Consider the following 15576-nt stretch of genomic DNA (forward strand, 5'->3'; position numbering starts at 1 on the left):
TCTTGATTTCTATCCACTGTCTTTGGGTTTTAGTGGAAGAGAAATATAGGAGAGGAAGCCCTAAACGTAGGAGGAAAGAAGCCTAAGCATGAAGGCCATAACGCAGTCCTATCACAACCCTAGCCTATGACAGCTCTACGCATAATCTAGAGGACGCAATCATGTTAGGAAGAAGAGAATCCCTAACACTATCAAGGAAGACAGTCTTAATCTATACGCTGTTTGAGAGAACCCTTAGATGCTGACAAGGAGATGCCCTCATTGCAGTAAATAAGGCCCTCATATGCTGCCCTAACCTGGGTGATCTAAAGCCTATTCACGCTGCCCAATACACATGCCTATGATGCCCTAGCCGCAGAACAATTATGTCCTAGCCACAAGTCCATGATTCCCTAGCTGCAGGCCACTTCAAGTGACCGAATTGTTGGATGGAGGGCCAAGGATCTAGGGATGAGAGGGTAGGCTGCTAGGTCGAGTAGGGGAGGAGCTAAACGCTGGAAATTAAGTGACTATTTGGGCACGTTGAAGTGGCTGAAAGCTACAGTAAGCTAGGCCGCATGCCATAACAAGTTGTTGGTGTTATTATAGGGCTGCGTTGAGGTGGACAGACCCTCAAGAGGAAAACGTGGTATGGAGGAGCCTATCCTAGGTTGGGCGCAACACTAGAGGGCTAGTCTTGTTGACTAACAGTGGGACAACAATACTAGTAGTGGGACAACAATGCTAGTAGTGTGATAGCATGATGCAGCAATGTCACAAGGCATAACAATGCCACATGGGAGCAACATACCACATGGGACATCAATATGGAAAGCATGGTGCAGCAAGCACATGGGACAACAGTGGCAATCATGGTAAATGGGACAACAAGGACATGGTGCTTGGTGGAGCATGGTACATGGGACAACAATTAATCATGGCGCAACAATGAGATGTGACAACATTGTGATAAGGTGCAACATGATGTGGAATTCTGCTGCATAATAATGGGCATCGTAACAAATTGAAGTGTAGCATGTTGTGTGCAACACTTGCAAAGAGCAGTACAATGATATTAAATGCTACAATGGGATGTAGCATGATGGGCATAGTGAGGTAAATGATGAAGCAGCACTGGTGAGTGCAACAAGATGATAAGGTACAACAAGATGTTGCAGTACAGGAAGGTGCAACATAAGGTGCAGCAGTATGATAATGAGGTCCAGCATAGTGATGATGGATGCAACATGGTGCAACATAGTGAGGTGCAACATGATGACGAGGTGCAACACTATGATGGGTGATGGAGTCACCTTGGAGAATCAGTTGAAGCAACATGTCTTCAACTGAGTTCAACTACCTCATGTATCATCTTCTTAGAGATCATCTATGTTATTATTTAGATAAGTCAAAGTGTTGACTTCTATTGTAAATGTACTATCTCCCTCTCTCTCTGCTGAACTATTGAAGAACATATAAGAAGAATTGATCAAGGGTTTCCCCACATTGGGGTTTGTCCCTGGCTAGCGCCACATCTTGTGTCCTCTTGTATCGGCTTGTCTTCTGCAATTTATGTTTATGTTCTATCTGCAACTTACTATTATGCTGATGTGATTGCTAATCTGGAAAAGATATTGAGCTAACTGTGAAAATTGAAATAAATTGCTCTAAGCATAGAACATACCTACAATTAACAGAAACATTTTCTCAGACTTGAAGAAACACCTTGAGGAGAATTTTTTTACAGACTCGGGGACTTGAACTATCTTTGGCTTGAAGACACCAGATCTTATTTGGAAAAATTCGTTGCAAACCTTAGAGGAAGACATAGTTGTATCATGGTTATTCTTGCAAGATAGTATTGAGGAAACTCCTATAGCTTTGGACCAATGACCTTGGAAGACTTATTGTACAGACTCCTATTGCAGAGTTTGGACTGGTCATAAGACACAATAGATTTGTTGAATTTTTTAGACCTTGGTTGCAAAACTCAGATGTGTACAAAAGGTAAAATCAAGCCTGTTTTTATCTCAGCTTAGACCTCTTCTTTTTATGTTGCAGAGATTAGATTTAAGGAGCATTTTTTTTCGGAAAACATTTGTGCTTAACTAAGGACTCTTGAGAGGCATCTTGATCAAAGTTTTGTAGCAATCTTGGAGTTGAGTTCAACCCTGGTTTGATCTGCAGTTTGGATTTTTTTTGAAGCCATTGAAGGTAATCTTGAAGCAATTTGTGAAGTGATAATAAAGCGGACTTGAAATAGTAAAGACACTCTCTTGAGGAAATTTTGAAGGAGTACTAAAGCATTTGTGAAGAATATTTAAGCCAACTTTGGATCAATCCAAAATCACCTTAAATCAATGCTTTCTTAAGGAAATTTGAAGACTTTTGATCTTGTGAAAATTCCATCTATTGCAGCAACTGGAAATTATTCTCCTAACTTTAAATTTAATTATGCAGTTTATTTGCTATGGCAAATAATGAATAAAATCACAACTGCAATTTTCACCATAAAAAATTTGTGGAAAATAAAATGTTGTAAATTAAGAAATTCTACCACACACACAAGAAATTTAACACCATTATTTTTGGACAATTGTACCTGGAAAAATCCAACTTTGGAAAACTGGTGCAGTAGATCAGGGTTTTATTATTATTCTTTGTCAACAAATCTGAGTACAATAAGTTGGATGCCAAACTGGCAATCCAATCTGAGAGAATCACTGGAAAAATTATTTTGAGGATTTTTCCTCACCGCACAATGGATTTTAGCTCCTGAAACTTGCCCCTTAGTTATTCGTACCTCCTTCTACGTCAACCTCTGCGTAGGCATTGCTGCTGCTACTTCTGGAAACCTCTGAAATCTACAGCTTTGCTTCTCTCTGGTGCTGGAACTGACTCATTGGTTCTCACTATCAAAATCCTGGCCATCAACTATTGAGTCAATTTCTCCTCTAGTTAGATGGAATTGCTCTTCTACTTCTTCCTGCACAGTCCCTCTGGGAAAACTCACACTCCCTCAATCTGACTCTTCCAACACTGGAAAGCTCCACCAAAATATTACTTCACTCCTCTGCCACCTGCTACTCGATCTATGTCTCTAATCCTCCTACTGAATCACTTTATTGCTGGAAATCGATCTACCTAGATCGCTGAGTGTCTGCACTCATGTATTCTCCATCTACCTATCAACTTATTGTTATAATCTTTTGTTGGACCTCCAACAACCAAGATTAAAACTTAATCAAGGGCCTAGATTATTTCCCTGTTGGTCTTTGTGAGTTTATAGATTATTCAAACCTTATCTCAATTAATTTTGATTAATTAACCCCTTTTCCTAAGTTTAGACTTAGGAAATAATTAAAAATAGGCTAATAATCTATTTGAGACACTTCTAAGTGGAATTTCCAGAAACGATTTCTGGGTTATGGAGAGCTCATGTGTTTTAGCCTCTCCAAAAAGTTTTGAGACTAGAACACCTTTGATGCTACAAAAATTAATAATCCCTCTTAGAGAGGAATGTGCTCTCTCTAGTGCTACACATACTGCCACAACACCCTATTTATGTACCACTCTCTATTACGTTGTTGATGTCTAGCCACTGCCCACCAACCATTGCGCAACGTTGATGTTGCATCTGTGATACTGCTGACAATGTCATGTTGCTGCCAACTTTGTATCTACACTGCAATTCCCTCTCACCTGTTGTTTCTGCAACTACAATAACTACAACTGAGAAGCATCCAAAATAAATTTTCCTTGCTACAGAAATGGGTTATCCACCATACCCATATATTCTCTGAAATAGATGAAATTATCTCTACCTAGAGCTTTTGTGAGTATATCTTTAACTTGCTTATCTGTCTGAACATATTGTAGCTGGACCACTCCACACTACACACAATCTCTAATGAAATGACACAGAATATCTATGTGTTTCGACCTATCATGAAACATTGGATTCTTATAGAGCTTGATGCAACTCTGATTATCGCAGTAGAAATTGGACGCCTCCATCCTCTGCTTGAACAAGCTTACCAACAGCTTCTGAAGACATATAGCTTTGCACTAGCTGTGCTTGCCGCCATATACTCTGTTTATGAAGATCTCAGTGCTAATGACTTATGCTTCCTAATACACCAAGAAACCATTCCTGATCCAACGTTGAAGCAGTACCTAGAGGTACTTTTCCTGTCCACTGAACTTCCTGCCCAATCTGCGTCTGTGAATCCACATAATTTGACGTTATCCCCTCAAGTGTATCTCAACCCATACTCGATTTTGCCATGCACATACCTCAAAATATGCCTTAGTGCTACCCAATGCACCCTCTTCGATTCTACCATACATTGACTGAGGGTATTGACTGCGAAGTAGATATCTGGCCTAGTGTTGCCCAGATACATGAGAGAGTCGATGAGTTTTCTATACAAGGTGGGGTCAACATCCTTGTCATCTGACACATCTATCTTCTTCCAGTTGGTGATCATGGGCATAGAAATGGGTCTACAACCCTATATTTTGAACCTCTTTAGAATATTTGTAGCATATATTCCTTACCCAAGGAAGATCTCCCCATCCTTTTTCCACACTTCTAATCCTAGGAAATAGTGCATCAACCCCAAATCCTTCATATCAAACTCTGCTGCCAGGTTCCTCATGCAATCCTCTATGAGCCCTGATGATCATGTCAGGAAAATATCATCCACATAAAATACTACGATGAGTGGCTCACCCTCTACCATAAAATAGTAAATGTTGGGATTTGCGTCACTCTTGAAAAATACCATTTTATGTAAGTAGCTATCAATTTGAACATACCATGCCCTAGGAGCTTGGTTGAGCCCATATAGTGCTTTCTTTAGTCAACACACATGAGTGTGCCTCTCATGAGTCTCTAAGACTCTAGTTTTTCTATGTATACATCTTCCTCTATCACCCCATTTAACAATGTTGTCTTGACATCCATCTGGTGAATCTACCATCCCATTTGAGCTGCTAGAGATATAACTGACCGAATAGAAGCGTATCTGGAAACTAGAGTGAAGGTCTCCTCATAATATATTCCTTCTTTCTGTGCATACCCCTTTTCCATGAACCTGTCCTTGTACTTCTCCACGTTTCCATTTGCAGCATACTTGATCTTGTAGATCCATCATGAACCTACAACTAACTTGACCTCAGGCCTCGACACCACCTCCCAAACATCATTCATCATGATAGAGTTGTATTATTCTACCATGGCATCTACCCACACCTGATGTTGTGTTCCTTCTTGAAAGTTGGAAGGTTCTGCAACCTAAGTTACCAATTCCTGATATCTATTAGGTTGTTTGTGCTCTCTCTTGTTCGTTCTAGGAGCTCCAATGAAATTCTTTGCATCTCTCAATGTTTGACAAACTTCTTTGTTGGTTCGACCACTTGTGGTGGGAGGTTTAACTAGTTCCTCCCCATCTTGCCTCTTTTGCTCCATCTACTGAGATCTCACTAGATCCCCTGCACTTGAGAAAATGCTAGTACTGGTCACTGTATTGAATTCCTTTGACTATCCCACTAGTGGTCTCACTGGCTACCCCTATGGTTGCCTCTGCTTCTGGACCAATGGAGCTTTAGCTGGTTGATTCTGATCACCTATAGGCATCTCACGAGATATCTTGAAAGCTATATATTCCATGAACTTTATGTCTCACCTCACTACAATCTTCTTATTTCTAGGAATGTAGATCATGTATGCCTTGGAGGTTTAGCTATAGCCGGCGATAAACCCCTTCTCTATAGGTTGATCCAATTTGGTGCACTTTTCATATGGCACGTGGAACTAGGAATATCTTGAAGTGACTAACTTCTCACTTCTTCCCTGTGAAGACCCCTTCTGGCGTTTTCTTCCCCAATACTATATGAGGAGTCTTGTTCTAAATATACATTGTTGTGTTACGTGCCTCTGTCCATAGAAAACTGGGCAAATATTGGTCATATAATGTTGCTTTTGCATATCCATCTATAGTTTTTTTTTTTTTTTTTTTCGCTTCGCTACCCCATTCTTCTGTGGATTGTGTTGACGGTGTTGGACCCACCAACATTCATGGGACCTCCCCGATATGAAGTCCCAATCATACCTCACACTCTTTGGTGTAGGAGTCCCATTTGGTATAATGGCCTGGTTTCCAAATACTTAATGGTTTTCCTTGGCTCTAGCTATCAGCACAAGTGAGAAATGCAATGGTATCTTTGAAAAGCAAGGTGAGTGTGCAGCGTAATTGTGTCTGGGTTCTCTTACAGCAAAAGGGGGGAGAAAAGCGAGCCTCCAAGTGAGAGGTAATAGAACCACCCAAGAAGAGACACATGTGAACCAAAAGGCATGTCCAGCATCCAACGGAATAGTCCCCAGTGGATGTGACAATCATTACAACCAATGAATGGGGAAAGATATGTATATCATCCAGTGGAATAGTCCACATCAGATGTGATGGTCGTTACAAATGATGGGTAAGGAACGATCTGTCTAGTATCCTATGGAATAGTCCACAAGGATGAGACTGCAATAACAACCATTATAACACATTCCCAACAAGATAAGCACTAAAACAACTGAAATAGTTCAATTATCTTAGTACATGTGAAGAACAAACATGAAATACAAATTCTCATAGAAGAGTCTTAAAAACATCCATAAGTCATGCATGTATACGTGCTGGCCTGAAAAGGCTTTTGTAATTATCCAAGACACATATTTACATAATACAACACTAGCCCTAGTAGTGTGACATTGGAGCCACTCCTTGCTCCTCAAAGAACTGATTGAACTCTCTGTGCTTTGCGGGAGGAGCCAAGGTGAAAATTCCTTTGCTCATACAATGAGGGGGTATATATAACCAAGGGGTGATGCTTGACCCTTGTGACTCTTTGACTTCCTTAATGAATGTTCAAGTGACATGACTCTTCGTATTCATGTGTGTCCATTGGACTTCCTCTTTAAAATACATTTGATTTACAATATACATGGCCCATAATAGTGACGTGGCCTTTGACAACTCATGACACGACTTGACATGACACTGCTGACATGGACTAGCTTGATGATGTGGCAATGTCAAGTCATTGTTTCTGCTGAGTGATAGATGTGTTCTTGGATATGCTTTCTCTTCTCCTCCACATATCTTGATGATGCGGGGTATTCAATGATCTTTGGTATTGAGAGGTGGTTGCATATATGTGTTCCTTTTGCTTGCTCTTGGTAGGTTCATTTGTCCGTCCAGTTGCAAGTGATTCTTCAAGCATGTTTCCTCCTTCTCCTTTTTCATCATCTCACCATGATCTAATAGTGTACCTGTTCCTGTAATTTACTCATGACGGGACAACATCAATCCAAAAAATCCCTAGTCTAAGATGATGCATTGTTATCCATGGACTGAGCTTGAGACAGGTGACAGGCTGGGAAAGAGGGCCCAGTAACTGCGCATTACGCAGTTCTAGGTGACAGGGAGAGAGGTTGGTCACTGAGATTGCGCAGAACACAACTTAGGCTTGACTGAGGAACTTCTGAGCACATTCCTCACTGAGGGTAAAAATTTCACAGGGACCACTAGGAGACATGATTGCATAGTTGAGACAGTCAGTGGCTAATTCAGGATGGGGCCCTAGCAGATAGATTTTCTCAGTTTTTAGAGGCAAGGAGGACTGGGCAGCAGAGAGACCTGGAGGAAATATCTGTGCGATTCTCGAGATTGGTGAGCTCCGACTAAGGGAAGATACTCGGGGACATTTCTGCGCAGTTCTGGGTGGCAAGACAACTTGGGTTCTCTATGCATTGCGGGGTTCAATAAGCAAGGGGAGAAGGTTGAGGATTGGGATTGAAAATTACGAAGTTTAGGTCAGACTGGGAGGAATTGCTACACAATTATGGGGATGGAGGGAGACTGATTAGCCCTAGAATTGTGCAATGAAAATGCCTTGGGGGTTAGTGATTATGCACTGCACAATTCCAGGTAGCAATTTTACATCACTGAGGGCTGAAACTATGCAGTGCGCAGTTCAATAGCAGTCCAGTGAAACTGAGTTGCCCGGTTGGGAAGATTTTTGGAGAAATGGCTAAGTGCGGGAGGAAGGTGAACTTGTGTAGAACTTGAACTTGTGATCACACACTTAACATACTTCGACGATGTGACAACATAGACCACCGGAACAACAAGACAAAGCATTACCCATTGTGTGACTCTCTCATAACAAGAAGTGACAAGTGAGAAACTTGAGATAAACTTTAGGACGACTGTGACGACACTTGTGTGAGAGTGCTTAAAACTTTGTGTATGAGTGTGACAGGTGTTTACATAGCTAGGACAACTCAAATACACAAAGACCAACCTTCGAAATCACCATAAAAGGTTCACAAACATGGAAAAACAATCAAACATGCCAAAAGACGACAATTGATCAATCAAGCAAAAGGGGTGAAAAGACTCTAAGAAAGATCATGAAATCAAGGTGAAGCCCAAGGAAGGCTCCAAAATTTGAGTGGAAGACAAAATTTTGGAGGGTTTTGGAGCCGCTATAACACTTGGCAATACTCTGGTTGAATTCCAACTTCTCTGTCTTGATTCATTTTTTAGTGCAAGGCCTTGGTCCTTAAGGGAGTATTGATTCATTATGTAGATTACTTTGTCTTCCCCACTTACCCCATGGGTAGACGTGGTCCCCTTTGTACCTTCTTAGTTGAACACAACATAAGATTCATCCAGATCACAGTGCTTTGAATTGGGAAGGGTAGTTTAGCTTTCTAGCTTAAGATTTTTAGAGTATAATTTTTCATCTCTGGTGTTGCTCCGCTGCCAGCAGGGCTGGACAGTACCCCGATGGAGTCACACAAGAACACAAGAATTTCTCCACTGCCAGTGAGCCTAGGCAGTACCTCGGTGGAGTTTCCTACTTCACCTCTTTGCAAAGGAAGCCTTTCTCTTGTTTCGCCTTTATTTATTTATTTAAAGAGAACTATGCTTTGATACTTATTTATTTGGGGTGGAAGAGGGATCCCGACTTATTGAGGGTAGGAGAGGTTGTTCCTTTAGAGAATCATATAAAGACCTATGATTTAGGTTTACTTGTTTAGATTTTTCCCTTCTCCATTTCTACTAGTTGGATAAGCTTGAAAACATTAAAGCAAAAAGCTGAGTATAGATACGTGGTTCCCAGACTAGATACAGGTTCATGGTTCTCCTTATGGATGGATCGTATTTTCCCTCAGAATTTCATCGGCCAAAAGATACAACCAATACAAGGGAGATGAACACAGGACTGGCCAAGCACTACAGTGTCACAAGACTCTTTTAACTTTAGCCACACACACACTTGGAAGCTAGAATGAAATAAGGCACAACACTTGTTTACATAAGAAAAACAATAGAAAACTGAAGAAAACATAATAGAAAACAACGAGAAACTATGTACATAGTGTGGGGCACAACCCCAAATATTCATTCAAAATATTGTTTTAAGTCCTGGCCATTGAGAGGGAGGGATTCAATCTTCCCGTCAAGTGATTGAAGACGATACGTGTGTTGCCCAAGCTTTTCATGGATTGTGTAAGGACCAATCCACAGGGATTGAAACTTAGTGTGCTTTTCTTTGTCCTCACGATCTTTTTCCCACTTCAAGACTAATTCACCCACACTAAATCTATTATTCCCTGTAGACTTTCTATCAAACCATCTCTTGATACGACTCTGATGGAGTGAAATTTTTTCTTTTGATTTTAGCCTTTCTTCCTGTAGCTTGTGTAAAGTGTCCATCCTATGTTGAACTAAAAGACATGGCTTGCCTTGGGATTCTTGGGACAACTGGAGAGCAGGAAAGTAGATGTTCGGTGAGAGGATGGATTCCTTTCCGTACACCAGGAAGTAAGGGGAGGTATTCAGAGAAGGTTTAGGTGTGACTCGGTTAGCCCATAAAGAATTCACTAAAGCAGGGTACCAATTTCACTGCAGAGAATATGGTCTTTTTGATGATAAGGATGAGGTACTTATTTGTGGATTTAGCAAGACCATTCCCCTATGGATAATAGTTAGCAAAATGTTTCAAGACAATACCATTTTCCAATGAAAAATCATAAATATTTAACGAGGAAAAGTATGTTGCATTGTAAAAAAAAGTGGTGTAGGAATGCCAAACTTGGAGATGATATTCATTATAGAAAGCTAATGAATTCCTAACCATTCACTTGTTTTAGTGGAACTGCCTCTATCCACTGCGTGAAATAATATGTAGAGGTAAAAATATAGCGGTGTTTCTTTGATGAATCAGGGAAATTTTCCCTAATGATATCCAAGCCCCATTGTTGAAATGGTTTTCCACTGCAACTGGTCGCAGCGGGGCTACTAAATTCTGATTTCTGTCGGCACACCTTTGATAGACCGGACACTTGCGGGATTAGGCATGAACATCCTTGAATAATGTAGGTCAGTAGAAACCAACCCACATGACCTTGTGTGTTGTAATGTTTCCTGTGAAGAGTCCCCCGGTTGGTCTGTCGTGGAGATCATGTAAAACCTTGTCCGAATGATGTGTCTCAAGACACCTAAGCAATATCCCATTGTGATGCTTTCTGAACAGCACCTTGTGCACCAACTGATATGATAGTTCTTTGAGTCGAAGTGCCCTCTTCTGCCGCATAGATAAATGAGAGGGCACAGTGCCATGCTCAAGGTATTGGCGCACATCTGTGTACCAAGAGTTTCCGTCTAAAGTGTGGGAGGATCGCTCAATGCTGTACATTTCGATCTCTTGCTCCTAGCCTGTGAGTTCTTCTTCTCCCCCTTGTGTGTTAACTACTTCTACTGCTAAATTGCAAATACCATGACCCTTGATGGTGTGAACTGGTTTGATGTCAAGATCGTATTCCTGTAATCCAGTCATCAAGTTCACCCTTCTCTCACCCAGCTCTTGTTAAATAAGCAGTGATCTGACTATTGGGTGCGGAACAAAGATAATATAATTCTTTTTCAACAGATAGGGTTTGAAGTGTTTTACCGCCTTATATACTGCATAATCTTGCTTGTCCACAGTGAGGTAGTTGCGCTGTGGTCCTTGTAGGCTCGCGCTCATGAAGAAGACAGGTCTTTCGTTGTTCAAATCATCCTTTTGAGTGAGAACAAAAACAAGAGAAGTGTCAAAAGTGAAAGTGTAGAGAAAGAAGTCTTTGTAGAATTCTGGGTTGTACAACGTTGGTGCTTCTATTATTGCTTGCCTAATACGGGAAAACGCGTCCTTTTCCCTTTTATCCCATTTATAGACTATGTCCTTCTTGATTATCTCCTATATGGGTTTGACGATCTGAGCATAGTCGGAGATGAAATTTCTGAGGAAGTTGATCTTCCCCAAGAAAGACTGCATAGCTTTCTTGTTCACTAGGTGGGGAATCTGCATGATGGTCTGAACCCGATCCAGATCTACCTTGATCCCACTTTTATCAATAATATGTCCAAGAAGGTTACCCTCAAACACTGTGAAGGTACTCTTCTTGGGATTCAAGGATATCCCATGTTTTTGAAATCATTCAAAAAATTTCTTCAGGTGGTGCAGGTGGTCTGACCATTGTTTGGAAAACATTGTCACGTCATCGAGGTAGACCACTACGCTCTGTACAATAAGGCTACAGAAGGCGATGTCCATTGCGGGTTGAAATGTTTCACCCACATTGACCAACCCAAACGGAATTCGGTGAAATTCGAACATGGCAACCCCACTTAGTATGGAATGTAGTCTTTAGCATGTCAAGCTTTGCTACCAAAACCTAGTTGTAGCCCGAGAAACCATCTAACATAGAAAACATTTCTGCCCCAGATATTGTTTGCAATATCTGCTCCATGGATGGCACTGGGTAATTATCCTTCTCTGAGGCACGGTTAAGACTGTGGAAATATATGCATAGGCGGATCTTCCTAGACTAATTCCTTTCAGGGACTAAGTTAGATAGCACCTTGTAAATGATCCGAGCATCCAGGAATTTTCTCAATTCCTTCTGTATGAGGGGCTCAAGCATTGGATGAACTTTCCTTAATTTCTGCTAAAAAGGCTTGGCCCCTTCCTTGATTGGTATCATGTGCTGGATTATTCATGTGTCATATGTCTTGAGATCATCGTACATCCATGCGAAGACATCACAATACTGCTTGAATAAGCAGATAAAAGATTGTCGCTCTTGCGGTGTACACCAGGTATTGAGATTCACATACTTCAGATCCTTTTTTATTCCCAGATTGATCTGCTCATGCGACAATGTAGAACTGTGGGTCTTGGCATTCACAGGTCCCTGGAAATAGTTATGTAGGTCATACAAATTTTCCAGTGATACCACACCCTTGGGGATGAGGTTTCCTTTGCTTGTACTGGTTGTGTCCTGCAGAGTTTGCTCTTTCTCGTCCTCATTAATCGTTTCATCTTTGAATATGTCAGTGTTGGCCATTAATTACAATATTTGTTGGTCATAATAAAAAACACACAAATTAGTTATGTTTCCTGGGACTGATGGTTTATACAAAATTCCAATAATAAATTCATCCCTTAACGGTAACATCCTAGCAGCTGCGTTTCCCAAGGCATCTGCAGCTGCATTACACATTCTTGATACTGAGATGATATTGAAAGATTGGAAATGAGAAATAAGTCGCCATACCTCTTGTTGATAACTCTTAAGATGAGGTGACACACATTGTATAGTGTTACGTACCTGACGCACCACGATTTCAGAGTCACCTACCACTTTCAGGACAACAACATTGAGGTCAATGGCCTTTTGTAAGCCCAAAACGAGTGCTTCATACTCTTGGTGTTATTCGTGCACTCGAATTCCAAGTGAATAGAGATTAAATGTTTTCTCTGTAGTGGGTTTATTAAAACACAACCATCTGTAGAGCCCTCTTGTGTTTTTGATCCATCAAAGTACATGGTCAACATATCATCTGTACAAGGACCACTTATTGCACTAGTACTACTATTGCTACTATTACTACCACTTACTGTAAAATGTTCATTATCGCCGGTTGGACATGGAAGGAGGTCCAACTATGTGTTTGGTGGGACTAGGGATGGCTTTGCAAGATAGCACCCCAACAGTGTCTCTAGAAAATAATTGTTGAAAACAAGTTCCGTGAAAGCCAACGACTTGTTATTTCCAATCCAAGGGAGTCACGTTGTGCTTCATGTATTTCTTTGACAGTACCTGGATCTGATTGTTCCTACCTTTATATGGAAGCCATAAGTGTGACCAGTCAGTGGCAAAGTATCCTTGTAGCTTGCTTGACCAGTCTCTATTCAGAAATACCCCATATGCTTCCGGGATGTCCACAATTACAATGTTGATGCATTGATGAACTCGTCCATCAGATGATAACTGGATGATCACATCCTTGAGTTCACCAATTGTTGGAACACAAGTTCTGTCCAGTTGGATGATCTGTGCATCTGTCTTACTCCATTGAGCATTAATCTTCTTGGCCATGGAGAGTGGCATGACATTAATCAATGCACCAGAATCAACCAAGCAATTGTGTACATTGAAGTTAAAGATTTCAAATGTTAACAAGAATGGTGGGCAGAGTGAGTTTTCCTCCAGGCGGAGTGCATTAAGCATAGATGCGAGAGTGTCAGGAGGCTTCTGGATCCCTTATCTGAAGAGGTAGCATCACCAGTAGAAGTTTTCCCAAGTGCTCGTAGAAGAATGTCTTGCTGGTTCGTGATTTTTGTGAGTTCAAACAGAGAGATGTTCACACGAACCTTCTTCATGTCTTCTACAATGTTGTACTCTATTGCGGGAAGACTCACCGAGGTGTCTGGGGGTGGAACTGAGTTTACAGTTTCCAGTGGAATGGTTTTGTCTTTACTGCTGGTGGAAACACTTTTCATTGGAATTGTCTTCCTAGATTTTCTCTGAGTGTTATGTTGAGTTAGTTAGAGGAGTCATTTTTCTTAACAAATTTTCCCTGAATTTTTGTTTCAGCACCTTAATTACAGTGGTCAACCCCTGACTTCTCAAGTTGTATTGGTTACTCTGCTTCTGAGCCAGACCATCACTCAGAGGCTCTTTATCAGCAGTGATTTTCTAGGCTGCAAGAACATACTGATACATGTTTACTACATGCCTAGTGCTTGGAGCTTCATCAGTTGTAGCAGCTTCTTCTTATTCATCGTCAGGCTCAACCTATTCATCAACCATGACTGTGTCAAACAACTACGCAACAATACTACTCATTCCTTGGTTCCATTTTGGGCACATCTTTTCCGAATGATGCTCATGGTGGAACCTGCAGTATGTATCTGTGCCAATTTTCTCAATGTTCAAAACCATATTGGAACTCTGCACAAATTTTTTCAGTTGATTGTTGTTGTTGTTGGAAGCTGCATTCTTCCTAGATGGGTACCTGGGGGGCTTGCTGCTCACAGTGGTCTCACTTGTCCTCTATTTAAGTTCAACCATTTCGGTGGTCAGGGACTTGACGAGATGAGTAAGGCTTTCAATATCGTTCGTTTCCTTTTCCTTGGCCTTTCTCACAGAGATTTGAGACCTCTTACCTGTGTCCTTGGTGGGTTCATTGTCTGTGACGACTCCAATAGCGCGCAGGTCCTTCTATATGGCAATAGCCTCTTCATAATTTTTTGTTAGAGTTGGTTTTGCAGTTCACTTGATAAACTGCACAATACTGGTTGGCAAGGTAGAAGTGTAGTAGTTGATGGTGATGGAGTCATGAGGTTTCATGTCGTCTGAAAATTTATTCAAAATACAGTTGAATCTCTGATTGAAATATTTAACCTTTTCCTTTTGCTCCATCTTGAGACTACCCAACTCCTTCAGTAACATGGCAGGGGTCTTATCTTCAGCAAATTTCTCAAGAAATATCCTTTTGAATACCCTCCAATTCTAGATGGAGTTTGGAGGAAGGTTGTGGTACCATACAATTGCTCTACCATCCAAGGTACATGGAAATAATTGACATGCAACGCCATCATAATGTACCTCAAGCGTTTGAAGATGTAGGTAAAAATTGTCTAAGTGATCTTTCGCCTTCATTGTCTTGTTATGTTAGGGTCATATTTCGTTAAGAGCTTCTTCGCGTTTCTTGGCATCTTGTGCAGGACACCCAGAAGTGCCAGTGGGCCCTAAGTCATCCAATCCAGATTTTGGTCTGCCATGTCATCTTCTTCGTCATCCTTCTCTTCCTCTTCTGAATTTTTTGGTTCCTCTTCCTCTTCTTCTCCTTCATTTCCTTCCCCTCCGCCTCCTCCGCCGGAGTTTGAACCCGAGAGCAAGGGACTACCTCCTTCTCCTTCATGAAAGAGTGGAGGCTCCTCTTCCTTTTCAATAGCCTCTGCTAGTTCTTCAAGAGTGTGGAGGATCACTTCTTCAATAGAGGAGACCACTACTCCTGTGGGGGTGGTCTTGTTCTTCTTTTGAGAATATGGAAGAGTGATTACTCCCAGAATTAGTCCAACAACTTTTGCAAATTGACAGGTGATGGGGTGGAGAGCCTGAATCTGATGGTATAGGATTTCACATTCAGGTCTAAGTGGTGAGGAATTACCAACTTCAGAGTTGCGAGTAGGGGAGAGGGA

This window comes from Pinus tabuliformis, chromosome 8 (assembly GCF_031772625.1).
Source record: "Pinus tabuliformis cultivar Carrire ecotype Pingquan chromosome 8, CPIR1, whole genome shotgun sequence".
Lineage (NCBI taxonomy): Eukaryota > Viridiplantae > Streptophyta > Pinopsida > Pinales > Pinaceae > Pinus > Pinus tabuliformis.